The sequence below is a fragment of the Rhinolophus sinicus genome, linkage group LG03, assembly GCF_036562045.2.
Source record: "Rhinolophus sinicus isolate RSC01 linkage group LG03, ASM3656204v1, whole genome shotgun sequence".
NCBI classification, from domain to species: Eukaryota; Metazoa; Chordata; class Mammalia; order Chiroptera; family Rhinolophidae; genus Rhinolophus; species Rhinolophus sinicus.
The window spans coordinates 150,078,373-150,094,401 of NC_133753.1; positions in this window are offsets into that span (position 1 = coordinate 150,078,373).

The window sequence follows — 16,029 nt, forward strand, 5'->3', positions numbered from 1 at the left end:
CTTAAAGTATAAGCAATGATGAAATTAAAGTAGGTAGCTTCAAATTGAGTATATAGAACTGTTGTGGGTTGAATTGTGTCCCCCCAAGAGATACGTTGAAATCGTAACCCCCAGTACCTCAGAATATGACCTTATTTGAAAAAAGCGTCCTTGCAGATATCAGGTAGATGAAGTCATACTTAATCTAATATGACCGACATCCTAATAAGACAATGTGAAGACACAGGGAGAAGGTCATATGACAACATAGGCAGAGATTGGAATTATGCAACTGCAAGCCAAGGGATACCAAGGCGACACCAGAAGCTAAGAGAAGGCATGGAATAGAGTCTCCCTTAGATCCTTTGAGAGAGTATGGCTCTGTGACACCTTGATTTTGGGCTTCTACTTCTAGAATTGGGAGACAATACATTTCTGTTTTTTTAAGCCACCTAGTTTGTCTAACTTTGTTAAAACAGTCATAATAAACTAATACATAGAATCCCAAAGCTTTTCTATATGCCAGCAATAATCAAATATAATGGAAAAATAAATCCCTACTGAGAATCATAGAAGACATTTTTAAAATGCACTATATATGGAAAGTTACTATTGTCAAAATGTGGTTTCTCCCTATGTCAATCTGTAAATTCAGTGAAATAAAGTACAACAGGGTTTGGAGAGAGGAGGGGAATTTTAGAACATTATTCTAAAATCCAACTTTTCAAAAAAATTTTAACAGGCAAGAACAGCTGTGAAGGGGATATGAAAAGCTATAGTGATGACAGGTAACTAGTTCTGCTCACTATTAAAACTTTGTCATGTTGCAATAATTAAACATATGGTAAAAAATAGAAGCTCAAAGACAATAGAGTCCAGAAGAAATATGTATATAGAAATTTAGTATATGATGAAAGGTATTTCAAACCCCTGGTAGATTATTCAATAAATCATACTGGGATAACTAGCTAACCATCTGGGGGGAATAAAGCTGGATCTCTATTTCACACCAAAATAAATTTCAACCGAGTAAAAAATTTCAATATAAAAGGAAAAACTAAAAAGAAGAAAACACTTGTGAAACTAATAGATTAACAAAGAATTTTAAATTGATATTATGCAGTAAGAATATAGGGAAATAGGAAATCGAAGACGCTGTTGGTGAGAATGTTGTAAAGATGGCACTTCTCCATGAATTAATGTAATGCCACAATTATCAAAATTATAGTGATAGAGAAAAATAGTGAGATTATCTAAGAAAATCTTGAAGGTGGAGAAGGGATAACTGGAGGAGGTGGTGCTGTTGGATATTGAAATGTAAAACTACTGAATTTAAAGCAGTAAAACCAGCATAAGGTTAAACTGTCAGTCAGTAGAATAGACTAGAAAACCCAGACCAGCCTTCAGTATATATCAATATACAAGTACGCGATAGAGGTGGCATCTCAAGTTAGTGGTAAAGGATGGAAAATAAATAAATGGAATTAGGAAAGTCAGTTACCTGCTGAGAAAAATAAAATTAGTTTTATATCTCATCCCACACGACAAAATAAAGTTTAAATCGATTAAAGAATTAAATCTCATGTAACAAGTATTTCTTGAGCCTCTACTACTAACCTGACACTATTCTGGAGCTGGGATGCAATGGTGAGCAAGACAGAAAAAGATCTCTGCTCTTGTAGACATACGACTCCTGGAGACTGACAAATAAATAATAAAAGGGCAATAATATGTTCTGTGCATAGAATTAACATAAAATACTTTGATATAGAACAACAAGGTGATCAGGGAAGGGCTTCCTAAAGACATGACATACAAGATGAGCCCTGAATCAGAAACTCAACAGAGAAGTGCATTCCACACAAAAAGAACAGCTAGTGTGAAGCCCAAGAGGAAGGTGCTAGGTGAATTCTGAGTAAAGAGCCCATGGGACAGAAGCCAAGGGAGTGATGGGGAAAGTAGAAGAATTTGTAGAGTTTTGTAAGCCAAGGAAAGAAATTAAGGTTTATTCTAATGATAGGCCACAAGATTTTAAGCCACGGAGTGACATGATTTAATTAGCATTGTTTAAAAATCTGGTTGCTTTGTAGAAACTAAGTCATAGGAAGCAAAAGTAAAACCTGAGACAGGCTACTATAATAGTACAGTGTTAAATGTAAAAAACAAAAATATAAAAAACTAAGAATATTTTAGTTAGTATTTAATCTTTGAGTGGAAAATGAATGCCTAAGCATACAAAGATTAATAGATTTTCCTAAACAAAACATTGTGTCTGTTTTTTCAAAATAATATTACATACGAACATCAAACTGGGATAAGAGATTAATGATTTTAACAGAAGGTTAATGTTTCTAATACATTAAAAAAAAAAAAAAAGATATGGAGACTTCCAGTTCCATATGTAAGGATCTTAAAAGTCACCACTTCATCCTAAAAAAATACTGGCTAAGTCTCAGAACAGTGATCTTGGTGGCATTTCAACTTTTCTGGCCCCATCCTGTACTCTCCAGCTCAGTGGTAACCTTGAAAACAAAGCCCACATTCCTGGTACCGGTCCCAGCGCCAGAGGGAGCAGACCGTACTCAGCAGGAATGTTTAATGATTTGTTTTGAACTATCTGGTGACTCCTCTGAACACTGGCTTAAGGGGCTGGCGTTCATCTCTTTCATCTCAGAACCCTCCCAGGGCCAAAGTGGCTACGATATTTGTGATGACAAGGGGCATGAGGGTGACATATAAGTTTGCTTACCTTGATTGTGGTCGTGGTTTCACAGGTCTATGCACAAAGCAAAACAACACATTTTACAGTTTAAATATTTGCTGTTTATTGTATGTCAATTATATAGCAGTAAGTTTTTTTGTTTATTTTTTTATTTTTTATTTTTTAAAGATATTGGGCAGCTCACCAAGTCATTGGGAGGATTGGAAGACCAGGCTCAGGGCTATGCAGCTAAGAACAATCACCAAGTTAAGCTGCAGAACGGGTCCTGTAGGATACTAGAACCATAGTTCTGTCTACATGGCTACCGCTGGACGCTGGACACAGCCAGATGCCTCTTTGCCATGGCTGTCCTAGGAACTCCATCGGGCTACCACCACCATCACCACCACCAGGGAAAGCACTGCATCCTCCTCCTCCCCCTACAACAAACACCAGCTCCCATTTCAAAGTCTAGGGTGAGTGTTTCTGATTGGTGGAGCCAGTGCCCTCCCTTTGGCAAGCCAGGCAGGGAAAGCAAACATTTGCATTTTTAGCTTCTATCATGCAAGGCTCTGCCTCTGCAACACTTGTGAGTAGATGGGGGTGGTATTCAGATGCTGAAAGAAAACCACTAAAAGATATGAATGATAAGAGTTGTAAGACAGGAATAGAGTTACCTGGGACATTTTAGGGACGAGGTGGAGGGTGAGCCATAGGTAGGGAAGGTGAACAGTGCCGACAGGTCTTCTTAACGCTGTACATCTAAGAAGGGGATCGAGAGAAGCAGCCATTACCGGTCTGCACGGGTAAGAGACCTTGCTGGGCTGAGGAGTCCTGGTGGAAAGTTCCATCGGACAGGTGGTCAGGCTCGGTTGTGAAGGCTCTTGGAAGCCAAGCAATGTGGAGACTCAGAGGTTCCTGAGCAGCAGTGACACCGTGTCCGTCGTCTGAGAGTGATTTATTCATTCATTCATCGAGGCTTCATTGTACAAGGTAAAGGGACTAGAACCGCAAACAAGAAGAGGTACAGTCCCTTCCCTCAGGGGACTTCCACTGTAGCAGCAAAGACAAGAGCAGTCAAGCAAATACAACGAAGTTGGGCGACAGCATAAGGAAGCCCTAGGAGCTTTAGGCACACAGGGATGGGAGCATTCAACGTCGGCTAAGGGTAATAGAGGAGACTTACTCAGGAACGTGAGATTTAAGTTGAGACCTGAAATATTCTAGCCCAGAGGAAATAGCAAACCATCTGAATCCCCACAATGAAAGCTCCCCCCCAAAGCTGCACAAATGGGATGTGGATTATTAGTACTGTGTTTTAAAACATACTATAGAGAGAGTGACACTGCCTGAGTTCTGAGTCCTACTCTGTCGTTGACGACCTGTGTGGACTTGGGCAACTGACTTACTCTGAGCTGTGATGCCCACAGAGGTAGAAGCAGGGCAATGGCAGTCCCGGCTCAGATGCTGCTGCGTGATCGTCTCACACGCAAGTGCTTCTGTCAGTGGTGGTCCCACAGGAGAACAGAAGCCAAGTGTTTCAAAGAGGTTTAAGAGAAATTCTTGCGAGAATTTAATGCAGGGATTTCGTTTTGTACGTAATGAAGAGTCAAGTCGAACAGGAGAAGGTGAAGGAACAAGCGATGAGTAACTGCAGGTGTTGCTGGACCCCAGGGCACAGGTCACCTGCAGAAGCTGGACCCATGGGGTCTGCCAGCGAGAATGAGCTGCTCTCCTGTTCCCTGGGCCTGTTCCACTGCACTGGGAAAAGGGATGGGGGCTGTCGTGAAAGTGGTCGGATTGAGCTGGAGAACTGGATGCTGCAGGAAACTGACATTTGTCTGTCTCAGGAAGACAGACAGCACTTGGCATCTCTTCTGCTCCTTTTAAAGGCAAATGATTTTCTAATGAGTTATGCTGAGACCCAGTGTCAAGTGGACACAAGACCACACTGAGGGAAATAACGTCAGTGTCTTTGCCAGCTCCTCTCACTCACTGTGGAGAGTGTTTCCCCCTGCAGAGCAGGGATTCCGCCTCCCCTGCAAACCAGCATGGACTCCCCTGACTTCCCAAGTGTGAGGATCTCCAACAGGATGCTGACGGCTCCCACAGCTGGGCAGGATTCCAGGGAGAAGAGCACAGCTCAAGCTGGTATCAATCTTCTTCCCAAGGATTGCCGCTGTCAGCCCCACAGCCTCCTTCCTGATCAGGAAACCCCAAGGAGAGAGTAACGCAGAGCCCGCTCTAAATACTCTGATGGGTATTGGGGAGGGGGTGGGAGAGAGGGGGTAAGTTCCTATACATTGTAACTTAGGCTGGGTCTGTCTTGTGGGCTTACCTACCAGAGACTGCCCGGCCTCTTAGGGCCACTGACACTACGGTCCTGATTCCTCCACCTGCCCCTCGTTTCAGTTTGTTGCAGACCCCCATTCCTTCCTGACTCCTGGCAGAACATAGTTTGGTTTGCAGGTTAATTCAAGTTAGGGGTTGTTTTCTTCTTAATATCCACCTTTCATATCCACTTCAACCAAAGACAGAGGTATGGATATCCCAGGAGTGCTTGGAAAATTATAATTCAGAGCAAAACTGCATGTTTCTGTTGCGAGAAAGGCTACATTGAAAATGAAATTATTAAATTATTTGTAAATAGTCCAGGGAAGTTAAACAACTCTTGGGTGAGGAAATAGCTAGGTCTGTAGACAAAATAAAAGGGGAGCAGTAGCCACACGCTGATTTGTGCCACGAACAGAGTTAGAACTCAGTCTTCATCCATTCGTCACTGCCATTCACTCAGCACCACTCTGTGCCAGCCCCAGGCTGGGCTCTGGGGATGCAGAATTGAGAAGCCCATCATCTAATAACTCATCCTGAGAGTGCATTGGAACAAGTGCCTTACTAAGGTTCATTGTGACATATAATAAGAAATACATATTTGGTCTCTATCCCAGTTTCTGGCACAGAGCGCCTAAAAACACTTGGAATTTCCTAAGTGATAAGCCACAAAAGTATCAATAGTCATAATAAACCCCTTTCTACCACACCTGAGTTTGTGTAAATGAGGTGACTTTTGGAAAGCACTGATGGATTGCTGGTTGCCAGGGGAGTCATCAATGTGATTGGAGGGTTGGAAATTTCAGTCCCTCCCTCTTGACTTCAAGGGAGGGAAGAGATGCGGGAGTTAAATCCCTCACCAGTGGCCAATGATAATCAGTCATGCCTGTGTAATTGAAGCCTCCATAAAAACCCAGAAGGCAGGGTTCCGAGAGCTTCCAGGGTGGTGACTACATGGAGGACCTGGGAGAGGGGTACACTTGCCGTATGCATCTCTTCCATCTCTTCCAGCTGACAGTTATAAGCTGGTGATCCAGTAAGTAAAATATTTTTTGTTTTGTTTTTCAGTTCTGTGAGCTACTCTAGCAAATTAATCAAACCCAAGGTGGGAATCATTGGAACCTCCAGTCTCTAGTCATTTGTTTAGACACATAGGTGATAATCTGGGCTTGTGACTGGTGCCTGAAGGGGTGGGGCGTGGGGGCAGTCTGGTAAGACAGAGCCCTTAACTGGTGGGTTCTGATGCTGTCTCCAGGTAGATAGTGTCAGAACTCAGTTGAATGCCCAGTTGAATTAGAACACCCAGCTGGTGTTGGAGAATTGCTTGATGGTGTGTGTGGGGGGGAAACACACATCAGAATTGGTGTCAGAATCAGTCATGGAGGTCATTTGGGTGCCCAGAGGAAGAGACCAACAGAAATCTTTTGGTTTGGATTTAACACATTGTTTGTGGGAAATGAGTAAACTCGTCATATCGCCTCTAGTTGGAACCGGCAAAAATTTTGCAAAGTAAATAAATAGAGACCTCTTTTTAAACTAAAACACTGAAAGTTTCATAGAAAAATATCAAATAGATCGAAAGATATGAATATTTTACGGAAAGTCTAATTTTGGCGAGAAAATGTCAAAAAAGCCCCGCATTACGACGCGATTTGGTGGGAAAATGCCCGCTTACAAATTTAATATAATATGACACTACAGCTGTTTAAGTCATCTTAAGTAAGAGATAAAATGAAAAAACTTAAGAGAGTTACAGAAGACCCCTGGATCACATAGAATGTCTTCAGCTGCCAGTAACAGGTACTGATTTAAACAAAGATTACCAAGTACCCCACACAACTAGAAATCTGGGCATAGATGGTACTGAGCCCTGAACAGCAGCCTTATGATGTGCTTTAGAGCTCAGGCTGTCTCTGCCTTTTTGGCTTTATCATTTTCAACTTGTAAGCACCAAGATGGCGGCTGCCACCCTGGCAGGAAAGTCATTACATTTTCTGGGTTTCCATTTCTCTTCTATAAAATGAGAGATATGATTACATGATGAGTAAAGTCCCTTTAGAATATAGCTTTCTATTATATCAACTGCTACCCTGGGATGACAGTTTAACCCAGTAGTTCTCAAACTTGAGTGTGCATGAGACTCACCCAGAGGGTTTATTAAAAACACAGAATGTCTGATTCAATAGGTCTAATGTAGGGCCTGAGACTTCACAAGTTCTAACCAGTTCTAACTTCTAACAAGTTCCCAGATATTGCTGAAGGCGCTGGTCCACTGACCACACTTTGAGAACCACTGGTGATAGCCTACCTGTCTGTCAGTTTCCCTAACTGAGCGGTGTATATTTATTTATTTATTTAAACACCTCCACACTCCTGGGAATAAAAAGAGCTGGATATTATTCTACTAGACCCTAACAATCTTTCAAGGAGCAGAGAAAATCCCAGCTCCTCTAAGAAACCTTTCCTACCCTCCTCTTTCTAGAAGTACACTCGTATACGCTCCTCTCTTAGCTCTCTTTGCACTTATCTATATTAATACTCTTACCTATATATATGCATTTGTAATGGTTTTTAACAATACATGAACAGAGTTTTTTAAAATGAAATAACATTAAAAGGTTCCAAAACACAGCCGACTCCCACCATCCTCCCTTGTCTCCCTCCCAGAAGCGGTTTCAGCTCTTCCATCTGCTTCTTCGGGTGTTTACCTCCCTATTTCTAAGTCATAGGCTTATACTGCTTGATTCTTGGTTTCTCAAAACAGCATTTGTTGACGTCCCATAAATGATAGCTGAAGATTCAGTTCTCTTCAACCAATTAATGTAGTTTGATTATATGTTTAATATTCCCCCACAATTATTTTTCTTGTAGTTAATAATAGCCTCAGTATTTTTTGTTGCATTTTTATAAATCTATTACTAACTTTTTGCAAATGCTTTGACAAATTTGTCAAACAATTGGCAAGTGACTTTTTCCAAAATGTAAGTGTTCCGTGTGTTTTTTTACACGAAGCTTCCCCCCTGGAGCCTCCATTCTCCAGCTCCACTAGGAAGTGGGAGTTCTGTGGCGCACACTTGCCTTCCTGGTGGTGTCCACCGGCCTTGCTTCTGCGTAGAGCCTGTCTTCCTCCGTTTTGTTCTTTCTAAAACTCTCCTTCTTCAGATATGGGACCTTTCCTGCTGTTCCGTATGGTAGCCCGTAGCTACTTGTGGCTGTTGAGCACTGGAAATGTGGATGGTCCAAACTGAGGTGTGCTGTAAGACATAGATGAAAAAGGTGTTAAAATATTTCCTTAATAATTGTAATATTGATTACTCGGTGAAATACTAGTCCCTTGGATTTATTGGGTTAAAGATAATATATTACTAAAATTAATTTTGCCTATTTAGTCTTACTTTTTAAATGTGGCTACTAGCTAAAACAATTTTAAATTACAAATGTGCCTTGTACTATAGTCCTAGCCTATTGGATAGCACTGTTGTCATACGTACTTTTTTCTCTGTTCTATTTTTCATCATTTTATTTGCTCTGTTTTCTGGGATATTATATCAATTCCATTTCCCAATCCTTCTACTGAACTTTTTATTTCAGCTGTCATCTTTTTAATCTTCAAGAGCATTTTGTTGATCTCTTAGTCTTCCTTTTACATAGACGACTTTACATGTTTTATGAGTGCAATAGTTTCTCATCTCTCTAATTTTGTAATTCTAACTCACTTGACTTTTTTCCCCCCTATCTGCGCTGTTCCAGTTTCCTAAAAGTTTCTTCATTGTCTGTGTTTGGTCTCCATTTTTCATCTTGGAGGCTTTCCTCATGTGTCTAATGCTTCTTGGCTATTCGTTCATATTTAAGAGGTACCAAAAAGATGCCTAGAATTTCTGACTTCATTGGCTTATTGGCTGGCAGTTCCTACTGTGGGTTGATGAGGTAGAAAGCTGAACTTGTTTTGAGAGTCACACCCATCCCCACGCCACCACCAAGTGTTAGTTTGTGGAGGCTTTTTCTCCAGAGAAGACTGCTCCAGGCTGCTGTCTTGGTAGGTAGTTGAGGGAAGGGAGAGAGATGTTGGGAGCCAAGTGTTCACGTTCAACTCAATTTCGCTATTTGTAGTGTCTATTCATCCCAGACCTCACTGATGTTTCCAAATTGTATCACGTCAGGTTCAATTTCTCTGAAGAATAAACCTCTTTCTTGGCACAGTAGAGGTAGTCACCCCACTGGGGGTCGGGGTGGGAAAGAGGGTATTATTCATCCAACCCTGAGCTCCTATATTATGCTGTAGGGCAAAGGGCCTCATTTCTCCTCTTTGGTGCCTTCTGTAAGTACTTAGGTTGTCACTTCCTCTATTCTGCTAAGTCAGTTACTACCGTTGTTTTCTGCTTTTCATTTTTAGAAACTGTGTTTGAATCTTTTATCTACTGTTATCTCCTGTCCTGTAATTGTTGTCCTTGTGGGTTAATTCACTTTTAATTATGTAATATTTCCTTAGTAGGGTTTTAGTAAAGAGAGGAGATCAAGAAATTCAGTCAATTTCCTCATCTCTACCTGGAAGTCCCTAATTATACCCTGAACTCTAGTTACTTACAGTTCCCAAGCAGGAACAGGCCACACAGGAAGGGTCCCCATAGGAAGTACCAGGGTTAGTCAGAAGGCAGAAGGAATGAGGGGAAAGCATGGGCACAAGACTTGATATGGTGTTTGTGGGAAGGGATAAGTGAGGCAGGGTAAGCAGCTGAGTAGGCTTAGGGTTGAATAATTTAAATAGTTTCTGGGGTCCTGGGCTGTAGGGGTGGTCCATAGTTATAACAAGTACCTGGGCCTGGAGTGATTAAGGCAGAGGAATTTACCTCCTAGGATGTAAAAGCTAGATAGATAAAAGAGGTGATTCAGAGTAAGGGCTCTGGATTGGTTAGTTTGCTTTTGAAAGGCACACCTCCTGGTGAGTTGTTTACTGTAAGAATTGGCCAGCCCTGGGAGGGGCAGTCTATCCCTGGTCAGTGAGGCCCCAGAAGCCAGAGCATCAAAAATATAGCAAACAGTTAATAAAGAAGTCGTTAAACCAAGGTTGAGGTAGAGAAGAAGCAGGCAATGAGGCAGGAGTGGCCTGGCTCTTAGTGGAAGGAGTATGCTTACATAAACTCCAGGAATACTCCATTTTGGTAAAACACTCATTGTAGTATCATCATGGATGGAGGGTAGGCAAGATACAATAGATTAGTTAGGAGATTGAGCTTTCTCATATAACCAGAAGTCTGTATGCACAGCATAGGACTGACGTAGCTACTCAAGGAAGCCATCAATGGTCCAGGCTCCATATCACTTCCTGTTCCACCAGCCTTTACCTGTGGCTTTGTCCACAGATAACAAGACAGCTGATCACCTGCTTGCAGGCATTGAGTCCAAGTCCCAGGCAGGAAATAAGAGAAGGTGAAATGACAAAAGGCAAATTCCAACGGGTATGTCTCTTTTATCTATGAGATAAAAGCTTGCCTGGAAGTCCTACTCAATGGATTTCTGCTTACATCTCATTGGCCAGAACTGGGCCATATGGTTTACCCCAAGACACAAGGTATTTAGGGGAGGCGATAGTTTCTAACATTTACATTGTTGCCCCAAGCAAAATTGAGGTTCTACTGGTAAGGATGAATCCATATGTGAATGGATTATATTTAGCAGTGGCTGCCACAGGGGGAGAAAGGTAATATGAGCTTGTCTTCTTCAATTAAATGAGACAACTGTAGGAAGTATTTAGCACAATGCCGAGCTTATGGGTATTAGCTTATATGTGCTCAAAAAAAAAAAAAAAAGTTTGCTGCGACTCCTACTACTAATGTTGTAGTATTTCGTAGTCTTGATTTTTACAGTGTCATTAATTCAACAAATATTTGTTGTACTTTTGTAATGTTCAGTTTGTGGTGCTAAGGGTCAAGAAAGGGAATACAATCTGATTCCTGCCTTCTAAGAACTTTCCATTTGTGTAGATAAATACACGAGGCACTGAATGTGATTAAAGCTTCAGCAGTAGCAGTCTTGGAAGTTACTGGAAGTGGAAGGAACTTGTTGAGAGAGCATGGGTACAAATGATTCCTCATTTCACACATGAGGAAAATGGGAGCCACCAGGAAAGTGAAGGCGCTACGTACAGTCACCTCGCTCTCTGTGGAGAGAACCAGGCCTGGGAGCCCAAGCTTTCTGACACCCAAGCTGGTCACCTTCCGATTACATCATCGATTACATCATTCCGATTACACTTCAATCATCTGAAGTGATTGAAAATGCAAAGCTGGATGAAGAGACCAAAATAATATGTCCCTGCCTTTTGGGGAGGTGGACAGGCCGTCTCACGGAAGGAGAGCCCTTGGCCCAGGAGAAAATTCAACCAGCAGTACATTTACTACACTCTCAGGACTGTGATGATATGTGCGTCCTGGCCTGAAAAGGAGGCCCCACTGAGTGGCAAATAGGAGAATTCCTTTGGGTCAAGACTTTTGTTCACTCTGGTTTTTAATGAGCAATGCTGATTATTCTAAAGATTGCATTAAATTAGCAAATGCTTCTTGCATAACTCCCCACCCACTGATCTACTATTGGACAGCATGGGTCCCTAAACTGTGGGAAAAGAATGGAAATTTGGGATCCTGACACAAGGACACAAGATTAGAGGAGGGAAAGAACCATAAAATGTCATTCAGAAATATTTGAAATATATTGAATGCGGTCTGTTCACTACAATGACCACTATATTTTTTTTATTAAAGAGTACTTTGTTCTGCTTGGCATAAAGTATAGCTGTAGTTTTTGTGGGTTTTGTTGTTATTATTGTAAGTAATGAAGTTAATGAAACTTGCAGACTGTCTGGCTGGCAGAAACAAAATAAAGTCACATCGGGAAACAGCTGCACTGGCAATTAAATGGCGTTTAATGTGACTAATATCAAAAGTTTGGGTTTTTCTCTCCTTAGCAATAGGGATACAAAATTTAGGCTTCTGAGCTGGTGTATTATAGCAGTTTTGAGTTAGTGGATGTTTAGAAGTCATTCTGATATTTATAAGGAAAAACCCCCAGCCACAGAAGGGGATTTGAGTCAGGGGGAAAAAAAATGAACAAGAACTGCGCAGTGTGAATTTTGAAAACTGGCATAAATTGTATAGTTTTTTCCCCCTAAGCATTAACTGTTCTGTGTTTCAGTTCAATGAAATAAAGGCCTCTTGTTTCCCATACCAATCAAGTGACCTCCTGCCTCGCAGTAATTAGTGGTAAACTTCAATATGCAAGCTAAAAGACCACCTAATTAAAAAGTGTAATTAATTTACATAGTTCATTCAAAATGGCTAGATTAGATAGTTTATGGAGATAATGTAAAACTCTTTGAGCTGCTTTTATTGGCTTCTTTCCCTGCTGTTCCTCAGGTTCTGAGTATTTTCATGGGAATGAGTTTATCAAAGTGGGAAGGGCTTTGAGGTGATGGATTTAGCTAATCACTGCTAAACATTTAAAGCTTTGCAATTATTTTTATCAATTACCCAAGTACAAAACAACAAAAAAATGGCTTTATCTTCCTGCTTGGTACTGAGTGGCCTAATGTTATTAGTGAATATTTATTAAGTGCCTGTTGAGTGCTAGATGCCACTCAAAACACAGTTATTTCAGAGATTGCCATGGTTAGAATGACTCCTGCTCTGGCTAGACAGCACTTTGCTTCTTCTGATCACAGTGGGATGGTTGCAGGACCCCCCAAAAAAGATACTGGCCAAAGGGTTTCTCTCTCCCTTTATTCATAATTCACAATGTCAATCAATGGCTTATATTATTTACTCTTCAACATAAACAGTGTTGAGTGCCAGCGGTTGGCCAAGCCCCTGTGTGAAAACCAAGTGGCTGTTCCAATAGTGAAGGAGGAGAATTCTGATTTTTTACCTTCCCTGGTGCAGAAATTGTGGCCCGGTGCTGACATCTAATCATAAATTTCTTTCCCTTTATCTGAGTTACAAAGGGAGAAGTTTCTCCCCAATTTATGTATGGAGGCAATACATCAGAAGACCAATCAAACAGGGCTCCTAAACAAAGAAGTGTCAGGAAAGGGATTTGTTAATAAAGCCTGATTTGGGGGGAGATGTCCAAGGACCTTGGCAACTCCTTGCCAAAGAACAGATAAATCATCACCCTCTTTTAATGTCACCTGCTTCTCCTAAGAAGGACAATGATGATGATTCTCCACATGATCCTGAGAGCATCTCCTAACAAGAGCAAATGCCAATTTCCTCCTCAGTGTATTTGACAATATAGATCATTGTGACATGAACTTTCTCTAAGTCCGATATATTTTGGAGCTTTGAATCACTTAACCATGAGTCCTCCCCTCTCCATGAGATAAACTGTTGTAGTATTATTCACATTGGAACCTGAATTCTACTGGTTGATGGCTTATGGCAATTAAATCCCTGTGTAGTTCCAAAATTTTCACCTTTTTGTTCTTTGTAAGCATAATCCAAGTTCCAGTTCACTTTCCAAATGCCTCAGTTTCCTCATTACTATGCTTCAGACAATAGCATCATAATCACACAACTCAGGACGTTGGTAGACTCTGTTAGAATATTATCTAAAATAGAGATTCTCAAACATTGCTGCACATAAAAGTCTCTTAGGGAGTTGGGGAAGGGGGGGATCCAGATGCCACGGCTGCATCCCAGACCAATTAAATCGAGGAAGGACCCAGGTATCAGAATTATTTCTTATGTGACTGAGCAATAGAAGATTCTTGTTATATGCCTCTGAATTTTGAGGTGGTTTGTCATGAAGCATTACTGTGACTGTAGTTCTCTGATACACCCACTCATCCATTTCTTTATTCTCTGAATACTTATGGAGCACCTACTATGTCCCCGAACTTGCTGGGTACTGGGGATACAGGGAAAACAAGATGGCCACTGGCCCTACTGCAGTTTATGATCTTGTGATAAACAAAAAACAAGTAAACACACAAGTATGTAATATCATTTCAGGTATCATTTACAGTGGTGGTGACAAATAATTCCATGCTAATGTGAAATAAAGAAAAATTTGTATTCATACCTCATATCTTACTAAGGATACATTCCAAATAGATTAAATACTTCGATTTTTAAAATGAAGAAATCATGGGAGACCCAGAAGCCATAGAAGAAAAGACCAATAAATCAGACTGCGTAATACCATAATCAAAGTTAAAAGATGAAGAGCAAACTGAGAAGAAATATTTGTAACTCATATATTCAAAGGTTTACTTTCAGAATATATATAGATTTTAGAAAAATCAATAATAAGATCTACAACCAAATAGAGAAAAGAACAGAAAAGGTAATACTAGTTGTTCTTAAATATCAGAAAAAATACTCAATCCACTCGTAATAATAGAAATGCATACTAAAACTACACTGAAATACTACTTCACTTACCAGATTGACAAAGATCCAGGAGTTTCATAACACACTGGGTTGGCCAGGGTGTGGGGAAACAGGCATTGTCACATATTGCTGGTAGAACTGTAAACTTCTATGGATGGCAATTTGCCACAAATACTTTGTCTCAGTGCTGCCTTCAACCTCTAGGAATTTAATCTACAGATATATTTGCATATGTACAAAATAATGCAGCATCAGTTTTAATGGCAACATATTGGAAACAACCTAATGTTCATCAATAGGGGATAAATTAAATAAATTGAGACATCCAGGCAAAGGAACACTATGCAGCTGCAGAAAAGAATGAGAAAACTCTTTATATAATAATGATATCAAAAGATATCTAAATTATGCTGTTAAATAAGAAAAGAAAGAAAAACAAGTCATGAGATAGTATACTTGTATGTATGTATGCTACCATTTGGTTAAAAAGCATATAAAAAGATAGGTTAGATTGATGATACATACATATATACACAGTGAGTCGGTATAAAAAGGTTTAGAAAAGAGAGACATACGTATAAATATTTGTTTGTATGTATGCTTAAACCTTTATCAAGGAGCATACACAAAAAGCCAGTAATTTTTGTTGTGTGTGGGGAGAGGAACTAGGTGGCTTGGGACAGAAGCAAAAAAGAGACTTTCCCCCCTTTCTTTCTAATTTTAGAATTCTGAACCACCTAATTATTTATTCACAAAATTAAATTGTAAAAAATACAGTATACATGTGTTTATAGTTAAACGCATTTAAAATTAAATAGAAAAGTGTAAGTGTGTAGTCTGTGGCAGATTAGGCAGGATTCCATATGTGACAGACTCTTTAGGAGAGGGATTTCTCAGGGGTGACATTTGGCAAAGAGCTGAATGAAGTGAGAGGATGAGCTATGGGAACACTTGGGGAAAAGAAAGCATTTCAGACAGAAAGAAAAGCTGATGCGAAGGCCCTAAGGGAAATGCCTGGGATTTGGAGCCGCAGAGCAGAGGCCAGTGTATCTGGAACAAAATGGGAGACGGGGAGAATGTTTGGAGGTGTGGTCCAAAAGGGGGCAGGGACCTGGTCACGTGGGCCTTGTCAGTCATGGCAAGGGATTTCGAGTTGCTTATGTGTGATGGAAAGACATAAGAGGTTTGTGGTAGAAGAGAGACATAACTGGCCTTCCATTCTGACTGCTGTGTGGAGAGTAGCCTGAAGACAGCAAGCAGAGGACAGGGAGGAAGGAGGAGGCTATTCAAGGTGCCAGATGTGGTGGCTTGGACCTGTGACAGTGAAGGTGGTGAGAAATGGGCAGTTTGGGGGATATAATTTGAAAGCAGAAGCAAGAGGGCTTGCCACTGCATTGTATGTGCGGGTAATAGCAAGGCATGATCTGAAGATGATTTTGATTCTTTTAGCTTCAGCAATGAGGTGAGTACTTATTGAGCACCTATTGTATTCTGGGCACAAAACAGACACGGCCCCATCCTCAGTGAACTCACTGTTTAATGGAAGAGACAGACAATAAGCAAGCATTGGTTTCATAAACCATAATAATAGTGGGAGAGGGCAGGAGCGGGGTGGGGGGCATTAACAGGGTGTTG